Here is a 10141-nt window from a genome sequence, read left to right as displayed (position 1 = left end):
TGGTCTATTGTTTTGAATGTCTTGCTTTACTTTCCAGCAAGCCGCCAGTAAATCAGCAAACACATAATCACAGAAGTTGAAATCTGTAATTTTATATGTGTTTGCGATAGCTGGCCAGTAATCTATGATGGCATGGTCGTGCTTACTGGACGGGGTCAGGATGTTGCCCATGCAAAAGATCACGAAAGCCATATTGAAACACTCAATCTCTAAATTGCTGGCAGTTGATTCATTTAGATCTTTCATTATAACCAATTCAACACATTTGAGCACTTGATTCCCCTTCTCAGGCATACCCAAGACAGATCTAAAAAACTGAACTGAACTTTCTGCTTGTTGATATTCAATGATGTGTGTATCTAGGTTGCCACATGGGATACCGAAAACTTTGTGGATATCCCCTGGCCAGAAACTAATGGATCTATCATGAGATAGTCTGATGCATCTGTTGGGCCCATCTACCATGCTCATGAGCCATGTGCTGAATTTCAAATTGAGCTTAGAAATAGCGGGCAGACGCAACATGCCACCAAAACCAATTTCTACTACAGGTGGGATGTGAGCGTGATGATGAAGATATAAGTTTATAGAATATAGTAGAGGGAGTTGTCTTACATTTTCAAGCTTTGTAGCAAGACCGATGCCGTTGAAGTAACGAGCCATGTGAATCATACAGACGCCACTCTCGTTGCGGTCAAACAATGTGGCCGAAAAGAACTGGAAGTTTTTCTTCCAATTAGCTGCGTCAACATGCCATGACCTGGAAAACTTGTTCAAATAGGTGAAGAGGGCATCATGAAGCTTTTCTACAATAATTAGGTGGCTGGCTTTTTGGGCAGTGTAAGAAGAAGCATCGGCGAGTGGGTCGCACATGTGGATGATCTTCCTCTTCATGTCCCAACAATACACACTCCATCCAGACTGAAGGTAAGCTGGGATAATGAACTTAAAGAATGAAAAATGTTAAACAATTTCCTTCGTATGCATCAGTGGAACGTTTTAAGTTAAGATACTTACTAGGCGCATGTTCGGTAGTTGTTGGCTTATATATTCTGGGATGAATTGTTTCTGGACAGATACCATGTCCCATACATTTTCGCCAGCGAGTATAGCAGTCTTCAGCAATAAAAAAAAGTGATTGTTAGTTGGAACTAAGATTTTAAAGCAAAAACAAAGAACAAGTACGTCATACAGAGAAATCAGCTTCGATGTAACGGCGCCATTTCGGGGTGGATCCAGGGTATAGCAATTTGTTATCAATCTGATTCAAACGGCGGAATATGAGACAACAAGCTTCGTGGTCAAGAAGCTTGGATCCATACAACTGGTCGGCAATAGTTTTACCAGCCAGAGAGCAATATCGGGGACTGGCATGTGTAATCCACGGGCTGTGATAATAGAGGTAGGGTCAGGAGAAATGGAAATAAAAGAATAAATTATTGAAACCTAAATAAGGGATATGTCATACCGGCTAAGTTCACTTGGAGGGTGGTTCCGAAAATATGAGTGAATCGCGATTAGAACGTCTGGTGGTGGATGAATGTGTAATCTACCATCAGTCCAATGAGAATCAGCGTAAGATGTGTGCAAGGTAGATACGGGGGTTGGTTTGAATGGTGAGATCTGAGCAAATACGACAACATCTTCAGGCGGGTCAGTCTCATCGGTGAACATGAGGATGCCGCCTATTAGGCTGTCAGCCCAACATTTGGACTCTTCAGTTGGTTGGTGCAATTTCGTGATTTTTGGAGTAACATCGTCATCAGCGTCATATGCTGGAAGCATAACATTGAGAGGGGAGGTTAAAAAAATAGTAAAATACATATATATATATTAATGCACATGAAATGATGAGATGTAAAAAAAATATTAACTTACAGTTTATCCTGCTTTTCTTGTGTGATGGTGTGACCTCATTAATAGTGTAAGACGAATTGGCAGCCTTATGTTTATCCTTTGGTGCTGCAGATGTGGCGCCTGACATGGAAGAAGATGTGTTAAGATGTGAAACTGTTATTGAATAATGTTTTTTAGTATACTAGTTACCTTCAGACTTAGACTGCTGCTTCGAATGCCGGTACAAATTAGATAAAAGAGGGCTTTCAGGTGGCTGCAGTTCTTGTGCAATGCATGTTGTCCCACAGAGCGTGCAACAGATGCAACTTTTAGATAAGGTGGACAGAAGGCTGTGAAGAAATCTAGTGTTCTCTTCATGAACGGATCGCTTCAATTCATTGCAGGATTTAAATGAAACAGCGTTGTGCTGATTGAGGAGTATGCCGAGCTTGGAATGTGCCTGTATATAAAAATGAATTATATATTTACTGGGAGAAATTATGTGGTGCTGCAGAGTGGTTTAAAAAAAGAGTTATATGTTTACCAATTGTGGGTAGTTAGACTTGAGGATGCTGCAGAATTCTGATGGGGTAGGAATATTAGTCAAGAATGAAGAAGTTCCAACAGAAACAGGTTGAGGACTGTCTGTAACAATAGTTTTTTTTTGAAGGAATAAGTGGTTTCTTTGATGCCATCATATTTTGCATCAGTTTTTGAATCCCAAATAGAGCGCATGTAGCATATCTGAGAATGGTGACGTATCTGAAAATAAATAAGGGAATTAGCGCAGTGAACTCAAATTTCATCGGCTCCAAATGAATGGATTGGGTAATTACTACAGTATAATACCTGGCCTACGGAGAAATCTGGGGGCCCGGGGCCAATTTTAGAGCACTGGATTATCATCTTCCTGATCCTCGATTCATCGAAGCTGGATATGCGTGGGTACGAATTGTGAGGCAGGTTTAGCATGCCAACGTCTAGGTTGTCAAGATAGAAGATCTGCAATTGAATAGAATTTTAAATTATGGTTGATTGGAGGAGACAAAACAATAATCTTGCATGTAATGCAGAAAACAAATTATGCTTGATAGGTGATAATACCTGGAAAAAAAAGGTGGCATCCCATCAAGTGAGTAACTGGTCTATTGTTTTGAATGTCTTGCTTTACTTTCCAGCAAGCCGCCAGTAAATCAGCAAACACATAATCACAGAAGTTGAAATCTGTAATTTTATATGTGTTTGCGATAGCTGGCCAGTAATCTATGATGGCATGGTCGTGCTTACTGGACGGGGTCAGGATGTTTCCCATGCAAAAGATCACGAAAGCCATATTGAAACACTCAGTCTCTAAATTGCTGGCAGTTGATTCATTTAGATCTTTCATTATAACCAATTCAACACATTTGAGCACTTGATTCCCCTTCTCAGGCATACCCAAGACAGATCTAAAAAACTGAACTGAACTTTCTGCTTGTTGATATTCAATGATGTGTGTATCTAGGTTGCCACATGGGATACCGAAAACTTTGTGGATATCCCCTGGCCAGAAACTAATGGATCTATCATGAGATAGTCTGATGCATCTGTTGGGCCCATCTACCATGCTCATGAGCCATGTGCTGAATTTCAAATTGAGCTTAGAAATAGCGGGCAGACGCAACATGCCACCAAAACCAATTTCTACTACAGGTGGGATGTGAGCGTGATGATGAAGATATAAGTTTATAGAATATAGTAGAGGGAGTTGTCTTACATTGTCAAGCTTTGTAGCAAGACCGATGCCGTTGAAGTAACGAGCCATGTGAATCATACAGACGCCACTCTCGTTGCGGTCAAACAATGTGGCCGAAAGGAACTGGAAGTTTTTCTTCCAATTAGCTGCGTCAACATGCCATGACCTGGAAAACTTGTTCAAATAGGTGAAGAGGGCATCATGAAGCTTTTCTACAATAATTAGGTGGCTGGCTTTTTGGGCAGTGTAAGAAGAAGCATCGGCCAGTGGGTCGCACATGTGGATGATCTTCCTCTTCATGTCCCAACAATACACACTCCATCCAGACTGAAGGTAAGCTGGGATAATGAACTTAAAGAATGAAAAATGTTAAACAATTTCCTTCGTATGCATCAGTGGAACGTTTTAAGTTAAGATACTTACTAGGCGCATGTTCGGTAGTTGTTGGCTTATATATTCTGGGATGAATTGTTTCTGGACAGATACCATGTCCCATACATTTTCGCCAGCGAGTATAGCAGTCTTCAGCAATAAAAAAAAGTGATTGTTAGTTGGAACTAAGATTTTAAAGCAAAAACAAAGAACAAGTACGTCATACAGAGAAATCAGCTTCGATGTAACGGCGCCATTTCGGGGTGGATCCAGGGTATAGCAATTTGTTATCAATCTGATTCAAACGGCGGAATATGAGACAACAAGCTTCGTGGTCAAGAAGCTTGGATCCATACAACTGGTCGGCAATAGTTTTACCAGCCAGAGAGCAATATCGGGGACTGGCATGTGTAATCCACAGGCTGTGATAATAGAGGTAGGGTCAGCAGAAATGGAAATAAAAGAACAAATTATTGAAACCTAAATAAGGGATATGTCATACCGGCTAAGTTCACTTGGAGGGTGGTTCCGAAAATATGAGTGAATCGCGATTAGAACGTCTGGTGGTGGATGAATGTGTAATCTACCATCAGTCCAATGAGAATCAGCGTAAGATGTGTGCAAGGTAGATACGGGGGTTGGTTTGAATGGTGAGATCTGAGCAAATACGACAACATCTTCAGGCGGGTCAGTCTCATCGGTGAACATGAGGATGCCGCCTATTAGGCTGTCAGCCCAACATTTGGACTCTTCAGTTGGTTGGTGCAATTTCGTGATTTTTGGAGTAACATCGTCATCAGCGTCATATGCTGGAAGCATAACATTGAGAGGGGAGGTTAAAAAAATAGTAAAATACATATATATATATTAATGCACATGAAATGATGAGATGTAAAAAAAATATTAACTTACAGTTTATCCTGCTTTTCTTGTGTGATGGTGTGACCTCATTAATAGTGTAAGACGAATTGGCAGCCTTATGTTTATCCTTTGGTGCTGCAGATGTGGCGCCTGACATGGAAGAAGATGTGTTAAGATGTGAAACTGTTATTGAATAATGTTTTTTAGTATACTAGTTACCTTCAGACTTAGACTGCTACTTCGAATGCCGGTACAAATTAGATAAAAGAGGGCTTTCAGGTGGCTGCAGTTCTTGTGCAATGCATGTTGTCCCACAGAGCGTGCAACAGATGCAACTTTTAGATAAGGTGGACAGAAGGCTGTGAAGAAATCTAGTGTTCTCTTCATGAACGGATCGCTTCAATTCATTGCAGGATTTAAATGAAACAACGTTGTGCTGATTGAGGAGTATGCCGAGCTTGGAATGTGCCTGTATATAAAAATGAATTATATATTTACTGGGAGAAATTATGTGGTGCTGCAGAGTGGTTTAAAAAAAGAGTTATATGTTTACCAATTGTGGGTAGTTAGACTTGAGGATGCTGCAGAATTCTGATGGGGTAGGAATGTTAGTCAAGAATGAAGAAGTTCCAACAGAAACAGGTTGAGGACTGTCTGTAACAATAGTTTGTTTTTAAGGAATAAGTGGTTTCTTTGATGCCATCATATTTTGCATCAGTTTTTGAATCCCAAATAGAGCGCATGTAGCATATCTGAGAATGGTGACGTATCTGAAAATAAATAAGGGAATTAGCGCAGTGAACTCAAATTTCATCGGCTCCAAATGAATGGATTGGGTAATTACTACAGTATAATACCTCGCCTACGGAGAAATCTAGGGGCCCGGGGCCAATTTTAGAGCACTGGATTATCATCTTCCTGATCCTCGATTCATCGAAGCTGGATATGCGTGGGTACGAATTGTGAGGCAGGTTTAGCATGCCAACGTCTAGGTTGTCAAGATAGAAGATCTGCAATTGAATAGAATTTTAAATTATGGTTGATTGGAGGAGACAAAACAATAATCTTGCATGTAATGCAGAAAACAAATTATGTTTGATAGGTGATAATACCTGGAAAAAAAGGTGGCATCCCATCAAGTGAGTAACTGGTCTATTGTTTTGAATGTCTTGCTTTACTTTCCAGCAAGCCGCCAGTAAATCAGCAAACACATAATCACAGAAGTTGAAATCTGTAATTTTATATGTGTTTGCGATAGCTGGCCAGTAATCTATGATGGCATGGTCGTGCTTACTGGACGGGGTCGGGATGTTGCCCATGCAAAAGATCACGAAAGCCATATTGAAACACTCAATCTCTAAATTGCTGGCAGTTGATTCATTTAGATCTTTCATTATAACCAATTCAACACATTTGAGCACTTGATTCCCCTTCTCAGGCATACCCAAGACAGATCTAAAAAACTGAACTGAACTTTCTGCTTGTTGATATTCAATGATGTGTGTATCTAGGTTGCCACATGGGATACCGAAAACTTTGTGGATATCCCCTGGCCAGAAACTAATGGATCTATCATGAGATAGTCTGATGCATCTGTTGGGCCCATCTACCATGCTCATGAGCCATGTGCTGAATTTCAAATTGAGCTTAGAAATAGCGGGCAGACGCAACATGCCACCAAAACCAATTTCTACTACAGGTGGGATGTGAGCGTGATGATGAAGATATAAGTTTATAGAATATAGTAGAGGGAGTTGTCTTACATTGTCAAGCTTTGTAGCAAGACCGATGCCGTTGAAGTAACGAGCCATGTGAATCATACAGACGCCACTCTCGTTGCGGTCAAACAATGTGGCCGAAAGGAACTGGAAGTTTTTCTTCCAATTAGCTGCGTCAACATGCCATGACCTGGAAAACTTGTTCAAATAGGTGAAGAGGGCATCATGAAGCTTTTCTACAATAATTAGGTGGCTGGCTTTTTGGGCAGTGTAAGAAGAAGCATCGGCCAGTGGGTCGCACATGTGGATGATCTTCCTCTTCATGTCCCAACAATACACACTCCATCCAGACTGAAGGTAAGCTGGGATAATGAACTTAAAGAATGAAAAATGTTAAACAATTTCCTTCGTATGCATCAGTGGAACGTTTTAAGTTAAGATACTTACTAGGCGCATGTTCGGTAGTTGTTGGCTTATATATTCTGGGATGAATTGTTTCTGGACAGATACCATGTCCCATACATTTTCGCCAGCGAGTATAGCAGTCTTCAGCAATAAAAAAAAGTGATTGTTAGTTGGAACTAAGATTTTAAAGCAAAAACAAAGAACAAGTACGTCATACAGAGAAATCAGCTTCGATGTAACGGCGCCATTTCGGGGTGGATCCAGGGTATAGCAATTTGTTATCAATCTGATTCAAACGGCGGAATATGAGACAACAAGCTTCGTGGTCAAGAAGCTTGGATCCATACAACTGGTCGGCAATAGTTTTACCAGCCAGAGAGCAATATCGGGGACTGGCATGTGTAATCCACAGGCTGTGATAATAGAGGTAGGGTCAGGAGAAATGGAAATAAAAGAACAAATTATTGAAACCTAAATAAGGGATATGTCATACCGGCTAAGTTCACTTGGAGGGTGGTTCCGAAAATATGAGTGAATCGCGATTAGAACGTCTGGTGGTGGATGAATGTGTAATCTACCATCAGTCCAATGAGAATCAGCGTAAGATGTGTGCAAGGTAGATACGGGGGTTGGTTTGAATGGTGAGATCTGAGCAAATACGACAACATCTTCAGGCGGGTCAGTCTCATCGGTGAACATGAGGATGCCGCCTATTAGGCTGTCAGCCCAACATTTGGACTCTTCAGTTGGTTGGTGCAATTTCGTGATTTTTGGAGTAACATCGTCATCAGCGTCATATGCTGGAAGCATAACATTGAGAGGGGAGGTTAAAAAAATAGTAAAATACATATATATATATTAATGCACATGAAATGATGAGATGTAAAAAAAATATTAACTTACAGTTTATCCTGCTTTTCTTGTGTGATGGTGTGACCTCATTAATAGTGTAAGACGAATTGGCAGCCTTATGTTTATCCTTTGGTGCTGCAGATGTGGCGCCTGACATGGAAGAAGATGTGTTAAGATGTGAAACTGTTATTGAATAATGCTTTTTAGTATACTAGTTACTTTCAGACTTAGACTGCTGCTTCGAATGCCGGTACAAATTAGATAAAAGAGGGCTTTCAGGTGGCTGCAGTTCTTGTGCAATGCATGTTGTCCCATAGAGCGTGCAACAGATGCAACTTTTAGATAAGGTGGACAGAAGGCTGTGAAGAAATCTAGTGTTCTCTTCATGAACGGATCGCTTCAATTCATTGCAGGATTTAAATGAAACAGCGTTGTGCTGATTGAGGAGTATGCCGAGCTTGGAATGTGCCTGTATATAAAAATGAATTATATATTTACTGGGAGAAACTATGTGGTGCTGCAGAGTGGTTTAAAAAAAGAGTTATATGTTTACCAATTGTGGGTAGTTAGACTTGAGGATGCTGCAGAATTATGATGGGGTAGGAATGTTAGTCAAGAATGAAGAAGTTCCAACAGAAACAAGTTGAGGACTATCTGTAACAATAGTTTTTTTTTGAAGGAATAAGTGGTTTCTTTGATGCCATCATATTTTGCATCAGTTTTTGAATCCCAAATAGAGAGCATGTAGCATATCTGAGAATGGTGACGTATCTGAAAATAAATAAGGGAATTAGTGCAGTGAACTCAAATTTCATCGGCTCCAAATGAATGGATTGGGTAATTACTACAGTATAATACCTGGCCTACGGAGAAATCTGGGGGCCCGGGGCCAATTTTAGAGCACTGGATTATCATCTTCCTGATCCTCGATTCATCGAAGCTGGATATGCGTGGGTACGAATTGTGAGGCAGGTTTAGCATGCCAACGTCTAGGTTGTCAAGATAGAAGATCTGCAATTGAATAGAATTTTAAATTATGGTTGATTGGAGGAGACAAAACAATAATCTTGCATGTAATGCAGAAAACAAATTATGTTTGATAGGTGATAATACCTGGAAAAAAAGGTGGCATCCATCAAGTGAGTAATTGGTCTATTGTTTTGAATGTCTTGCTTTACTTTCCAGCAAGCCGCCAGTAAATCAGCAAACACATAATCACAAAAGTTGAAATCTGTAATTTTATCTGTGTTTGCGATAGCTGACCAGTAATCTATGATGGCATGGTCGTGCTTACTGGACGGGGTCAGGATGTGGCCCATGCAAAAGATCACGAAATCCATATTGAAACAGTCAATCTCTAAATTGCTGGCAGTTGATTCATTTAGATCTTTCATTATAACCAATTCAACACATTTGAGCACTTGATTCCCCTTCTCAGGCATACCCAAGACAGATCTAAAAAACTGAACTGAACTTTCTGCTTCTTGATATTCAATGATGTGTATGTCTAGGTTGCCACATTGGATACCGAAAACTTTGTGGATATCCCCTGGCCAGAAACTAATGGATCTAACATGAGATAGTCCGATGCATCTGTTGGGCCCATCTACCATGCTCATGAGCCATGTGCTGAATTTCAAATTGAGCTTAGAAATAGCGGGCAGACGCAACATGCCACCAAAACCAATTTCTACTACAGGTGGGATGTGAGCGTGATGATGAAGATATAAGTTTATAGAATATAGTAGAGGGAGTTGTCTTACATTGTCAAGCTTTGTAGCAAGACCGATGCCGTTGAAGTAACGAGCCATGTGAATCATACAGACGCCACTCTCGTTGTGGTCAAACAATGTGGCCGAGAGGAACTGGAAGTTTTTCTTCCAATTAGCTGCGTCAACATGCCATGACCTGGAAAACTTGTTCAAATAGGTGAAGAGGGCATCATGAAGCTTTTCTGCAATAATTAGGTGGCTGGCTTTTTGGGCAGTGTAAGAAGAAGCATCGGCCAGTGGGTCGCACATGTGGATGATCTTCCTCTTCATGTCCCAACAGTACACACTCCATCCAGACTGAAGGTAAGCTGGGATAATGAACTTAAAGAATGAAAAATGTTAAACAATTTCCTTCGTATGCATCAGTGGAACGTTTTAAGTTAAGATACTTACTAGGCGCGTGTTCGGCAGTTGTTGGCTTATATATTCTGGGATGAATTGTTTCTGGATAGATACCATGTCCCATACATTTTCGCCAGCGAGTACATCAGTCTTTAGCAATAAAAAAACGTGATTGTTAGTTGGAACTAAGATTTTAAAGCAAAAACAAAGAACAAGTACGTCATACAGAGAAATCAGCTTCGATGTAA

This window comes from Triticum dicoccoides, chromosome 7A (genome assembly GCF_002162155.2).
Source record: "Triticum dicoccoides isolate Atlit2015 ecotype Zavitan chromosome 7A, WEW_v2.0, whole genome shotgun sequence".
NCBI classification, from domain to species: domain Eukaryota; kingdom Viridiplantae; phylum Streptophyta; class Magnoliopsida; order Poales; family Poaceae; genus Triticum; species Triticum dicoccoides.
The sequence above is the reverse complement of the archived record's forward strand: the minus strand, read 5'-3'. Positions refer to the sequence as shown.